This window comes from Rhinatrema bivittatum, chromosome 2, assembly GCF_901001135.1.
Source record: "Rhinatrema bivittatum chromosome 2, aRhiBiv1.1, whole genome shotgun sequence".
In the NCBI taxonomy this organism is placed as follows: Eukaryota; Metazoa; Chordata; class Amphibia; order Gymnophiona; family Rhinatrematidae; genus Rhinatrema; species Rhinatrema bivittatum.
Window position 1 is genome coordinate 102,516,301 of NC_042616.1, and position 14,186 is coordinate 102,530,486.

Consider the following 14,186-nt stretch of genomic DNA (forward strand, 5'->3'; position numbering starts at 1 on the left):
GTATACCTTAGGAGGTGGATCCTTAGGGTCTCCCGTCGGTGGCGAGGCGAGACAGAAGATGTGACTGGCTGACCCTCGGAACTGGAGACTGAGGCAACTGTGGTGAAGGCGAAGAGTCGAGACGTCGGAGGAGCCAACTGGGTCTTCGACACTGGAAGCCCTTGGTCCCCCCCGGGAGGAGCCCGTAGGGACCTGGGCTGCTGGGACTTAGGTGGACCTTTGAGAGGTCAAGGAGTGTGAAGACAGTGCAAGGACTAACTGGAGCTTCACCCCTGGGAGCCCACAGTCCCCCCAGGAGGAGCCCGTAGGGACCCGGGCTGCTGTGACTTAGGTGGGCCCTTGGAGACGATGTTCTAGAAGAAGTCCAAGGTCGAGTGCCAGAGGGTCGTCGCTTACCAGTCCAAGGTCACACACCAAGGTATCACCGCTTGCCAGTCTGAAGTCACACACCAGGAATCACCGCTTGCCAATCCGAAGTCAGGAACCAAGGAATCAATGAGACAAGACAGGAACCAGGAAGCAAGGATCTGAAGCAGAAGAAGACTCACCGAAGCAAGCAGACTCGAACAACGCTGGAAGCTGTTGCCAAGTCAAGGAAAGAGCAGAGGAAGTCTCCTTATATACTTCCTCTGCTCTGGCTCATTGGAAACAGGTGCAGGCAATTAAAGGGACGAGGTCCCTTTAAATCCTGTGAGGAGGTGCGACCTCACGCCTAAGATGGTGGTGGCCAACTTGGATTCCCGGCTGCAGAGGAAGGCTGCCTGATGCCGCAAGGGAGGTGCAGGGACAGCTCCCAAACCGGCGGCCACCCTGGAGACTGGGCACCAGATTCCTGTGGCTTCCCCTAACACTGACGCAGTGGCCCGCCGATAGGGCTCAGGTAGGGGGCCACGCCCGTGGTCATCCGCGGCCGTGGAACACAACAGTACCCCCCTCTTTAGGCCACCTCCCCGGAGGCTTGGGTTTAGACGGATGGTCTCTGTGGAACTGATCAAGCAAGCCTCGGTCTAGGATGTTGGCCAACGGCTCCCAGGTGTTTTCTTCGGGGCCGAACCCCTCCCAAGCTAGCAGATACTCCCATTTCTTTCGATGCTTTCGCACTTCCAACACCTCTCGGACCTGATAGATGAGGTCATCTTCAGAGGTGATAGGTTGGGGAGTCAGAGGCATACTGGAAGGCCAAGAAAGTACCAGAGGCTTCAAAAGGGAGGCATGGAACGTGTTGTGTATCTTGAGTGAAGGTGGTAGTCGAAGTTGGTACGACACTGCACCAATCCGACGGAGGACAGGAAAAGGTCCACTAAATCAAGGGGCCAGTCACGCTGATGGCAGCTTCAGACGAATAAACTGGGTGCTCAACCATACCTTTTGACCGGGTCAGGAAGCAAGAATCCAAAGCACAAGAAGACTCACCGAAGCAAGCAGACTCAAACAACGCTGGAAGCTGTTGCCAAGTCCTCTGCTCTGGCTTATTGGAAACAGGTGCAGGCAATTAAAGGGATGAGGTCCCTTTAAATCCTGTGAGGAGGCGCGGCCTTACGCCTAAGATGGCGACGGCCATCTTAGATTCCCTGCCGCGGAGGAAGGTTGTCTGATGCCACAAGGGAGGAGCAGGGATGGCTCCCAACCCGGCGGCCACCCCGGAGACCTGCGCCGAAGCGCAGGAACGAATGGCACTGGATTCCCACGGCTTCCCCCGACGCTGCCACAGCAGCCCGCCAACAGGGCTAAGGTAGGGGGCCGTGACCACGGGCATCTGCAGCCGTGGAACACAACAGCCTTGCAGCAGCTCCAACTGCCTCCTATGCTCAGATAATATCAGCACATGTACCTGACCTGAAAAGCTGTGCCAGTCTGTCCACTGTCCAGGCCGTACGTCCCTACAAGGGCCTGACCTCAAACGCTGTGCCTGACTGAGTTTAGTTCTAGTATTTCTAATTTCAGTTTCATGTATTTGTGCATCACTTCTTTCCAAAATATTCTTTTTTCTATTTTGCAACATTTGGAATGTAAGAACATAAAAAGCTGACTTGAGATATTTGGAGCTTGCATATTTCATATGCTCAATAGTTTTCATGACATTATAATATGGGCCATTTTCCCTAAATTTTTCTTAAGTGCCAACATTAATTTTCTAATACTATAGAAAACTGGTGGTAGCTGTACTCTAGTTCCGGGGTCCCCAACCACCGGTCCGTGGACCAGGACCGGGCCATTGGGGGTTTTTTGCCGGTCCGCGGTGCCGCTCTCCTCGACTGCCGTTCATTGGCTGCCGCTGCTGCGGGGAGGCGGGACGAGGCTGGATACCAGCCTCCTCCAACCCCAAAAGGGAGGAGGCATGACCCGAAAAGCTGTGCTGTGGGCCTTATACACACAGCAAGAAGATCAGCAGGGCTGTGGTGGAGCTCACGTCACCACGGCCCGAAGAAAACAGTCACGTCTAAACATGCAGGTGCTCCTCCTCCTTCCTGCCCGAGCGGCCCCGAAAGAAAAATGTTGCCGGAGCCGCACGGGCAGGAAGGAGGTGGAGCATCAGCGCATGCAGAAGAGGAGTAGCGCTTACAGGCCGCCACGAATCTCAAGTCGCAGCGGGCTGAGAAGAGGAAGAGGAGCGGTAGCAGGGCCGCCACGGATCCCACATTGCGGCGGGCTGCCCGAGAAGATCAGGGCCGCTGCACAGCTCATCCTGCAGCGGCCCGTGAAGAGGAGGCCCAGAGGTAAGAGAGGGGCTGAGGGTTTGTAGGGTGTGTGTGTGTGCGTGTATGAGATGAGTTGAGAGACTGTGTGTGGGAGTGAAGACCTGAATGTTTGCAGAGACAGCATGTGAGAGCCTCTGTGTGTGTGTGAGAGAGACAGCATGTGCCAGTGAGAGACTGTGTGTATGAATGATTGTATGAGAGAGAGCATGTGACATTGAGAGCCTGTGCTTGAGCAAGACAGCATGTGGGAGTGAGAGAGAGACTGTGTGTGTGTGTGAGACTCAGACAGCATGTGCCAGTGATAGACTGTGTGTATGAATGATTGTATGAGAGAGAGCATGTGACATTGAGAGCCTGTGCTTGAGCAAGACAGCATGTGGGAGTGAGAGAGAGCCTGTGTGTGTGAGACTCAGACAGCATGTGACAGTGAGAGCCTGTGTATATGAATGATTGTATGAGAGAGAGCATGTGAGAGTGAGAGCCTGTGTGTGTGTGTGTGTGTGTGTGTGTGTGAGAGAGAGAGAGAGAGAAAAAGCATGTGAGAATGAGAACCTGACTGTGTTTGAGGGAAGAAGACAGATGGAGAGAAAAGAAATAGAAAAAAAGGCAATATAAAAGGAATTGGGAAAAAAATAAGAAAGGGAAGTTGGGGGAAAAAAGCCTGTGACGGGGCATGGCGGGGGCATGGCGGGGGTGTGGCGGGGGCGTGGTGGGGGCGTGACGGGATGACGCGGCGTTTAGGGGCGGCACGTGGCATTTCGGGGGCAGCGACGTGGGCGTGGTTTCGGCCCGGGGGCGTTCCGGGGCGTGGCCCCGGGCTCTGGAACAGCCCCCGGGACCGGACCACGGAGCGGGGTAGCCGGCGTGACGTGCTTCTCCGCTCCGGCATCACGTGCTCCTCCACTCCGGGACCCCCGTTGGACCCAACCGGAACTTTTGGCCAGCTTGGGGGGGTCAGGAGGCCCCCCCAAGCTGGCCAAAAGTTCCGGTTGGGTCCAACGGGGGTACCGGAGCGACCTCCTGCCACGTGACCTACCTGTCACGTGGTAGGAGCACAAGATGGCGCCGGTGACCATGTGACAGGGGCTGACCAATGGCACCGGCAGCCCCTGTGACACCGGCTATCGGCGCCGTGAGGAAATCGCAAACGAGTGCAGGGATGGCTTCCTGACTCCCCGCTGGACCACCAGGGAGTTTTGGTAAGTCTTGAGGGGGTCAGGAGGGTGGGGGTTTAAATGTTTATTTAGGTTCACGGTATTCAACAGAAATCTGTTGAATACGTTGGGAGTCGTGATGCGTTTCACCTCCCAACGTATTTTTCGGATCGCTAAAAATAAGTTGCGGATTACAAATACGGTGAAAATGAATGCACACCCCTAGTCAATAGTGTACTTATTCATATGAAGAAAGGAGATCAGACAGAGTTAGCATCTCACCAACCTAACTCGTTAATTAATATTAAGATCTTGAGTATGGAGTATCTTATATCCTCAATTATTTATCCTGACCAGATGAGGTTCATAAAGAACAATACTTAGAAGTTTTTCAGTCTTACAATCTTGCAAAGATATATAAAATGTCAGATGAGTGATTGCCCTGGACACTAACAAACATTTAACAAAATACAGAGGCCCTTAAATCTGGAATGTTACATAAATTTGGATTTCCTGAGGAATTTAATGAATGGAAAAGCACATCCTGCATAAGCATGTCTAGGTCTATAGCACTTGATTTGCAGTGGGATCAGACAGTATTGTCCCTATCCCCTCTCCTGTTTCATTTGGCTATCAAACCTTTGGTACAGGCAGTTAGGATGTGCAAACAGATAGGGGCAGATTTTATAAGCCCTACGCACGTAAATCCAGGAGGATTTACACGCGTAGGGGGGTTACGCGCGCCGGGCCTATTTTCAAAAGGCCCGGTGGCGCGCAAAAAGCCCCGGGATGCGTGTAGGTCCCGGAGCATGAAAAATGGGTGGTCAGGGGGCAGTCTGGGGGCGTGGCCAGAGGCCTCTGCAAGGCCGCTGGGTCGACGGATCGCTTGTTGGCAGTTGCTCGGTGCACATAAATTATGTCTGCCTCTGGCAGGCGTAACTTCTGAGACAAAGGTACAGGGGGGGTTTGGGCTGGGGAGGCGGGACAGGTAGGGGGAGGGCAAGGTGGGGGAGAGGGAACGGGGAAAGCCAGTTTGTCACCCCGAAGGCTCGGTGCGCACAAAGTGCACTAGTGTGCACCCCCTTGCGCGCAGCGACCCCCGATTTTATAACATGCGCGCAGTTGCACGCGCATGTTATAAAATTGGGCATACATTTGTGCACGCCGGGTTGTGCACACAAATGTACACCGCACGCGTAAGTTTTAAAATCTGACCCATAGTGCAGATATCACTTTAGAAGATGATATATTATTTTATTTGTCCCAAGTTGGAATTTTGGCCCCCAACCTGATGCAATTGCATGAAGGGTTTGGGAATATTTCTGGGTACCAAATCAAATGGACACTGCCTCCTATTCCATTACTTTTTAATTTTCTGAAGCATCTCTCATGGGGGACTTATCAAATGCCTTTTGAAAATCCAAATATGCTATATCAGCTGGCTCACTTTTATATACATGTTTGTTTACACTTTCAAAAAACATCAAAACAATTGGTAGGGCAAGACTTTCCTTTACTAAAACCAAGTTGGTTCTTCCTCAATAAGCCATGTCTATCTATTTGGCCAGTAATTTTTTTTTTTTTGTAATTTATATTTTTATTGAATTATAACATTTATTTACAAATGTAATAAACAAGGAATTTCAAGTAACATTTTAACAATTCAAATTATATTTTTTGTAACAGACATTGTCTGTTACTCTCATTAACAGACAGTGTCCTTATGGGTCTCAACAAAGGCCAATCCTACCTTCTGGCTCTCCTCGACATCTCAGCAGTGTTCGACACAGTAAATCATTCAATCCTCATAAACCGTCTGGCTGAAATCGGCATCACTGGCACCGCGCTCACCTGGTTCAAATCATTCCTCAACAACAGGCACTACAAAGTTAGAATAAACGACAAAGAATTCCACCCCGTCCCTTCCAATCAAGGAGTACCCCAGGGGTCCTCATTATCCCCTAACCTGTTTAATATTTACCTGCGACCCCTCTGCCAGCTTCTAGAAAGTCTCAACCTTACTCACTTCATTTACGCTGACAACGTGCAGATCTTAATCCCCATCACGGATCCCCTCTCCAACACCCTAAACCTCTGGAACAGCTGTCTTCACTCCATCAACCGCCTACTTTCCAGTCTTAATCTGGTTCTTAATACGTCCAAAACTGAACTCCTTGTCATCACTCCCAATGATAATAACCCCCTCGCCTGCAACCCAATCTTTCCTTCAGTAAGAAGGAAAGGTGAGAGACCTCGGTGCTATTCTGGACAACAGAATGAACTTCAAAAAGTTCATTAACAACACTACAAAGGAATGCTTTTATAAGCTACATGTTTTAAAACAGCTAAGACCGCTCCTGCACTTTCATGATTACCGTTCAGTCCTTCAAGCCATACTGTTTTCAAAGATTGACTACTGCAACATGCTACTGCTCGGCCTCCCCTCCTCCACAACTAAACCTCTACAGATGGTGCAAAATGCCGCAGCCAGGATCCTCACGAATTCTCATTGCAAGGACCACATCACACTGATACTTAAACACCTACACTGGCTTCCTATCCACTATAGAATACTGTTCAAGTTATTGACCATCATCCACAAAACCATCTATGATCATTCCTCACTCCAACTCACAATCCCACTCGAACTCCATACCTCCACCAGACCAATCAGATCCGCATATAAAGGATCCCTCCAGGTTCCCCCAAACAAAGCCATCATTCACAACTCCATTCAAAAACTAGCACTGTCCACCGTGGGACCACATCAATGGAACTCATTACCTCCAGATATACGCCAGGAACAATGCCATCTCTCCTTTAGAAAGAAACTGAAAACTTGGCTGCTCTCACAAGCATTCCCCTGATGAGACACTACTCAACTAGTAATGTAGCCTACTCCGCTCCCATTACCTTTCCTCCTCACCTATAACCACGTCCCCTGCCACTGCCCCATTACTGGCCCAGGTCATCGCCCCGATATGATGCCTCTGTAGCCAAGTATCTAAAGGAATCTGTTATGCTCTAATTACTTATTTATATTAAATGTTAATTTAGCTCTCCTTGCTAATCAATTGAATTCGTACTATCCTGCATTACTATTAGGTACGTTAAACTTTTTCTCTCTCACTTAAATATCCCGAATTGTACTCCCTGTTCATTGTAACTTTCTATCATTTAGTTAAATGGTTTCCCCTAGTTCTACTGTAAACCGGTATGATAAGACTTGTCTTAAGCATCGATATATTAAAAGAATTTAAATAAATAAATAAATAAATAAATAAATAAATAAATATATTTTACATAGTACATTTCATATCCTAGTCCACATCTAGGGGTACGGGTGGAGATCCTGACTCCTTACCTAATACACATCATTTTGGATATTTGTCCTTTAAGAATCGTTCCAAGTGAGTGGGGTCCGTAAAAATAAACTTATTATTCTGGAAAGTTATATGACATTTGCAGGGAAATTTTAAGAAATAACTAGCTCCCAGATCGAGAGCCTGTTTTTTTAAATTAAGAAATTGTTTCCTACGTGCTTGTGTAGCGCGCAAAATGTCCGGAAAATTTGAATTTTTTTGCCCGCAAAATATAAAATCTTTAACTTGAAAATACTTTGAAAAGAATATATCCTTATCCTTTCTTAAAGAAAAAGAAACCAACAATGTGGCTCTAGTGTGAATATTGTCCATTAGAGATGTGAATCGTGTCCTCGATCGTCTTAACGATCGATTTCGGCTGGGAGGGGGAGGGAATCGTATTGTTGCCGTTTGGGTGTGTAAAGTATCATGAAAATCGTTAAAATCGTGAGCCGGCACACTAAAACCCCCTAAAACCCACCCCAACCCTTTAAATTAAATCCCCCACCCTCCCGAACCCCCCCCCCCAAATGCCTTAAATTACCTGGGGGTCCAGCGGCACACTAAAACACAGCACACTAAAACACGGCACACTAAAACCCACCCCGACCCTTTAAATTAAATCCCCCACCCCCAAATGCCTTAAATTACCTGGGGGTCCGTAGCCTTAAATTACCTCCGTAGCGGCGGTCCGTAGCTAAATCGGGGAGAAGGGGGAGAGCAGGAAAAGCGGCACACTAAATCGTGTAGTCTTCAGCCGGCGCCATTTTGCAAAATGGCCGCCGCAAAATGGCGGCGGCCATAGACCAAAACGATTCGACGCAGGAGGTCGTTCCGGACCCCCGCTGGACTTTTGGCAAGTCTTGTGGGGGTCAGGAGGCCCCCCCCAAGCTGGCCAAAAGTTCCAGGGGGTCCAGCGGGGGTCCGGGAGCGATTTCCTGCCGCAAATCATTTTCCGTACGGAAAATGGCGCCGGCAGGAGATCGACTGCAGGAGGTCGTTCAGCGAGGGTTCTGGACCCCCGCTGTAATTTAAGGTATTTGGGGGGGGGTTCGGGAGGGTGGGGGATTTAATTTAAAGGGTCGGGGTGGGTTTTAGGGGGTTTTAGTGTGCCGTGTTTTAGTGTGCCGTGTTTTAGTGTGCCGCTGGACCCCCAGGTAATTTAAGGCATTTGGGGGGGGGGGGGTTCGGGAGGGTGGGGGATTTAATTTAAAGGGTCGGGGGTGGGTTTTAGGGTGTTTTAGTGTGCCGGTTTTCCTGCCCTCCCCCTTCCCCCGATTTACGATTTTTTGACGATAAATCGGGGGAATTGGTATTGTATCGTGGCCCTAACGATTTTTGATGATTTAAAATATATCGGACGATATTTTAAATCGTCAAAAAACGATTCACATCCCTATTGTCCATGGAATCCTCCAAAAAAGTGGAGACTCCAGGACTATTCAGAGTATCCATACCCCCATCTTGAACTTGGAACACTTTTCTAGTAGGCAAATAATACAGTCTAGACAACACAGGAATTTTATCAATCTCAAAAGACAATATCTCTACTACAAACTTATTAAATAGTTCAATAGCTGACATTAATCTAGTTTTTGGGAAATTCAATAATCTTAAATTGAACGACCTTAATTCTCTAATGATTCAATTTGATTATGCAGCATCAAATTATCTATAATAAATGTGGTATTGGTGGTATACATAACATTAACTTGTGGACTTAATACTGCAACGACTTGCTCTACCTTTATAGCCCTACTTTCTAGGTCTTCAAATTTTGATCTTACTTGAAGAGAGAAATCATGCACTTGTGAAAAGATAGGGTTTTTTTTAATCAATTCTTGCAGATAACCTTCATACATCTAGAAGGGTAACACTTTCTGGTTCAACATTACATTCATCACCCTCAACAGTTATATCTGGTAATATCATTGGACATGGGACTAAATTGTTACTAACAGTTATTCTTTCCCCTTCTGTTTTATTAATCAACAGCCTATTCCCTACTGTAGTGCACCCATTTCCTAAATGATCTTGGGTCACTAAGAGGGGAGTTTCAGCTGCATTTATCACACCAATACCTTCTCTGGAAGGTTGTAAGGGGGGTTGCGCGGACCTGGGACTTAGGGAAACCCCCAACTGGGAGTTTCCTCCTATATCGTCCCTAACTGTGGACTCACTCATATGTATTATATGGTTATCCATGGGTCCAACTTTACTTGACGCAGGAGTTGTAGGTGAGGAGGTCCAGATCTTAAATTTGCGTTGTCTTCCCATAATATACTACAAAAAGGATTTATTCACCCATCTACATCTCCTGTCAGGATTCTTTTTCGTGACTAAGAAAGAGGTCATGTATTGACCTCCGTGGCCTAAACGCCATCACTCGTAAGGATAAATATCCCTTACCACTGATTTCTCCAAGGTTCCTCCTTCATGAAGCTGGATATGCGCAGAGGTATAACCTGGTGAGGATTTGCCCCAATGATATATGGAAAACTGCTTTTAACACCAGGGATGGTCACTACAAATACTTGGTGATGCCTTTTGGCCTCTGTAACGCACCTGCAGTATTCCAACGAATGATGAACAAACGTTTAGAGATCTATTATACACTAAAGTTGTGGCTTATCTGGACGACATCCTCGTTTTTTCCAGAGATCTCGACACTCATCACGCCGACGTGCAAACTGTCCGCCAGAGCCTTTGGGAAAACCATCTGTTTGCAATATTGGACAAATGTCTGTTTGAAAAGTCCAGCCTACCTTTCCTGTGTTACATAATCTCCCAACACAGCTTCTCCATGGACCCCACTAAATTAAAGGGAATCCGGGATTGGCTGCAGCCAGTGAGATTCAAAGTGCTCCAGCGCTTCTTAGGATTTCTCAACTATTATCGCCACTTCATCCCACACTATTCAACACTGGCTGCTCCCCTGACAGCCTTGACCCGTAAAGGCCAAAATACACAAGATTGGCCACCTGAAGTCATTGCCGCCTTCCATCGTTTGAAATAAGTCTTCCAGAAGGGGTCCTGTTTACATCACCCAGATCCGACTTGTCCATTTATAGTCAAAGTTGATGCCTCTGCCATTGGGGCATCTGTTATTAGAGCTCTGTTGTTAAAGCTGAGAGATAGCAATCTGTTATTAATGGAATTGCTGGAGATAGCAATCTGTTATTATCTAGAATAGTTGTGGGTGGATCCTTGGAACAGTAGCAGGTGACCACGCCCTCAGGGAAGCTCCCGAGATGGACCACTGGTCAGGCTTAGTGTAGGAGACAGACACACACTAGTTCTTTTATTAGACAATATATTAAACCACCAGAGGTGGCAGTAGTGAGCTGGAAGCACTCGGCTGGGCTGTAGTCCCTCAGGTACTGGAACAGTGATCCCAAGGTGGTTGAGCTGTAAAGAAACTAAGAAAGTGAGTAGGCAAGACATGCAGAGTTCAGGAACAAGTCCTTGATGGTAACACTCACACAATAGTCTATTGAGGCAGCCCAGGAGTTGGTATGCATTAGGCTCTCGAGGAACGAGTACCTGGTTCTAGGGAAAGCTCTGAGAGATAGATAGAAACTCACTGATGTTATATGCAACAAAGACTTCTTAGTAAGCAATATATTAAACCACCAAAGGTGGCGGTAGTGAGATGGAAGCGCCCAGCTGGGCTGTAGTCCCTCAGGTATTGGAACAGCGATCCCAAGGTAGCTGAGCTGTAGAGAAACTAAGAAAGTGAGTAGATAGGATATGCAGATTTCTGGAACAAGTCCTTGATGATAACACTCACACCATAGTCTCTTGAGGCAGCCCAGGAGTTGGAATGCAGTAGGCCCTCGAGAAGCGAGTACCTTGTCCCAGGGAAAGCTCTGGGAGATAGATGGAAGCTTACTAATATTGTAAGCAGCGAAGACTTCTTAGCAGAAGTGGTAATCAGAAGATGGTCCGGGACGTGGGCCCTCGAGGAGCGAGTACCGGTTCCGGACTGTGACCTGAAAAGAAAAAGAGAAAGCGAGGCCCCCGAGGAGCGGGTACCTCTAGTGAAGTCCAAGGAGGCAGAGTAGCTAGGTTTGCAGATAGCGAATCCCATCCGCAACGATACCCGAAGATAGCGAATCCCCATGCTAACTCGTCTTGTTAGCGAAAACTGAGACCTTAAATATCTGGAGCTGATGACATCATCTCAGGGGGATGCCCCTGAGGTTCGCGCCAACGCTGCTACATCAGTCGGGCCATGCACACGCCCTTAGGCATCTGGCCAACATGGTGGCTTGCAGCGTCGAGCCGGTCTGGGAACGCTGGAGGAGAACGGCCTGGAGACACTGCAGCAGCTAGCCTTCCATCAACCCTGGAGGGAGTCGCCGAGGTAAGGTGGGTGGAGCAGAGACGTCAGACAGTGAAGGACACAACAGTAATGTGTATGTCCACTCAAGAAGACTTCACATGAAGGACCCCCAAATTGCCCTTCTTGGAAAGACTCCAATACCTGCCTGTTCCATGACACCTAAACTAGCCCACTAGGCCTTGAAATCTTCTAAGACCAAAGGGAGTCAGTCCAACCACTACTGGTACAGTCACCAAATCTAAAATTGCACCTGCGAAACTCTGACCCAGACAACAAAGCACAGGGTATTTGATTCAGTGTTTCAGGTGCCATTTTGGATTCAGTGCCAGGGTTGAGACTTGCTTTCTCCCGCTTTTGAAGATTTTGAAACCCAATAATCCAATACCTAGAATTATAAGGGCTTCAGGGCACAGAGGCCTCTTGGAGTCTGCAGGAACTTTTCCAAGAGGCAACTAGGGGGTTCTTCTAGAAGGGCTGTCTGAGATAAGGGAATGGCATACACTAGAGATGTGAATCGTTTTCCATATCGTCTTAACGATAGAAATCGTGTGGCAGGAGAAGAAAATCGTTGAAAAATCGTTAAAAATCGTTTTTTCCGATTAGTGCGCACTAACTCGAGTTAGTGCGAACTAACTCCCCGTTAGTGCGCACTACCTCGAGTTAGTGCGCACTAACTCAAAATGATACAAATAGACACTTTCCAGGTCACTGAAGGTCAGTTAGGAATGAATATGTGTTCCTATTGGCTGGCAGCCCTCTTATCTATTGATGTTACCAAGGTTACCACTGAGGTGATGGTTGGGGGGATGGGAAATGGAACTGGAAACTCATGAACACCAGCAGAAAATGAAACAAAGTGTTCACACTTCCCAGGTCAGTAAAGGTCACTTAGGAATGAATATGTATTCCTATTGGCTGGCTGTGCTCTTATCTATTGATGTTACCAAGGTTACCACTGAGGTAATGGTTGGGGGGATGTGAAATGGAAACAGTTGGAAGCTTGACATGTGATGATCAGCACTCACATGACTAGAACTTCTTTGTTTATTATTTTTGTTAGCAGACACGTGCATGTTGAATTTGCCAATCACTGTGCATTTTAGAAAGGTGGTCCTGGCTGGAACTGTACACAGTTCAAATATATGTAATTGATTGTTGGTAAGTGTATTTTTTAAGTAGCCACACTGGCACAAGTATGTTTACTTTTCCTCCTACTTAACTCACTAGCTCAGATTTTGTAAGAAGGGCTTCTCTGCTTGAGTGAGGGTCAGGCAGCTCCCCCCTGTCTGTGAAGCCAGCCTCTCACTAGTAATGCAGGGAGGGAGCTGTCTCAGACTTCACCATCCTCCCCCCCCCCCCCCCTCACCCACACACCATTCACTAGCTGGGACATGGGGGAAGTCAGGCGTGAGGGTCAGGCAGCTCCCCCCTGTCTGTGAAGCCAGCCTCTCACTAGTAATGCAGGGAGGGAGCTGTCTCAGACTTCACCATCCTCCCCCCCCCCTCACCCACACACCATTCACTAGCTGGGACATGGGGGAAGTCAGGCGTGAGGGTCAGGCAGCTCCCCCCTGTCTGTGAAGCCAGCCTCTCACTAGTAATGCAGGGAGGGAGCTGTCTCAGACTTCACCATCCTCCTCCCCCCCCCCCCCTCACCCACACACCATTCACTAGCTGGGACATGGGGGAAGTCAGGAGTGAGGGTCAGGCAGCTCCCCCCTGTCTGTGAAGCCAGCCTCTCACTAGTAATGCAGGGAGGGAGATGTCTCAGACTTCACCATACTCCCCCTCCCCCCTCACCCACACACCATTCACTAGCTGGGACATGGGGGAAGTCAGGAGTGAGGGTCAGGCAGCTCCCCCCTGTCTGTGAAGCCAGCCTCTCACTAGTAATGCAGGGAGGGAGCTGTCTCAGACTTCACCACCCTCCCCCCCCCCCCCTCACCCACACACCATTCACTAGCTGGGACATGGGGGAAGTCAGGAGTGAGGGTCAGGCAGCTCCCCCCTGTCTTTGAAGCCAGCCTCTCACTAGTAATGCAGGGAGGGAGCTGTCTCAGACTTCACCATCCTCCTCCCCCCCCCCCCTCACCCACACACCATTCACTAGCTGGGACATGGGGGAAGTCAGGAGTGAGGGTCAGGAAGCTCCCCCCTGTCTGTGAAGCCAGCCTCTCACTAGTAATGCAGGGAGGGAGCTGTCTCAGACTTCACCATCCTCCCCCCCCCCCTCACCCACACACCATTCACTAGCTGGGACATGGGGGAAGTCAGGAGTGAGGGTCAGGCAGCTCCCCCCTGTCTGTGAAGCCAGCCTCTCACTAGTAATGCAGGGAGGGAGCTGTCTCAGACTTCACCATCCTCCCCCCCCCCTCACCCACACACCATTCACTAGCTGGGACATGGGGGAAGTCAGGAGTGAGGGTCAGGCAGCTCCCCCCTGTCTGTGAAGCCAGCCTCTCACTAGTAATGCAGGGAGGGAGCTGTCTCAGACTTCACCATCCTCCTCCCCCCCCCCCCCCTCACCCACACACCATTCACTAGCTGGGACATGGGGGAAGTCAGGAGTGAGGGTCAGGCAGCTCCCCCCTGTCTGTGAAGCCAGCCTCTCACTAGTAATGCAGGG

The 14,186-nt window shown here is 49.1% G+C and overlaps 1 protein-coding gene across 1 annotated transcript in view; it reads right to left on the reverse strand.

Annotated features, from left to right (window-relative positions):
- The window catches only part of LOC115083222 (receptor-type tyrosine-protein phosphatase N2-like), a 1,006,533-nt gene that overhangs the window by 110,835 nt on the left and 881,512 nt on the right, over window positions 1-14,186 (reverse strand). The gene's annotated exons all lie outside the window — the stretch shown is intronic.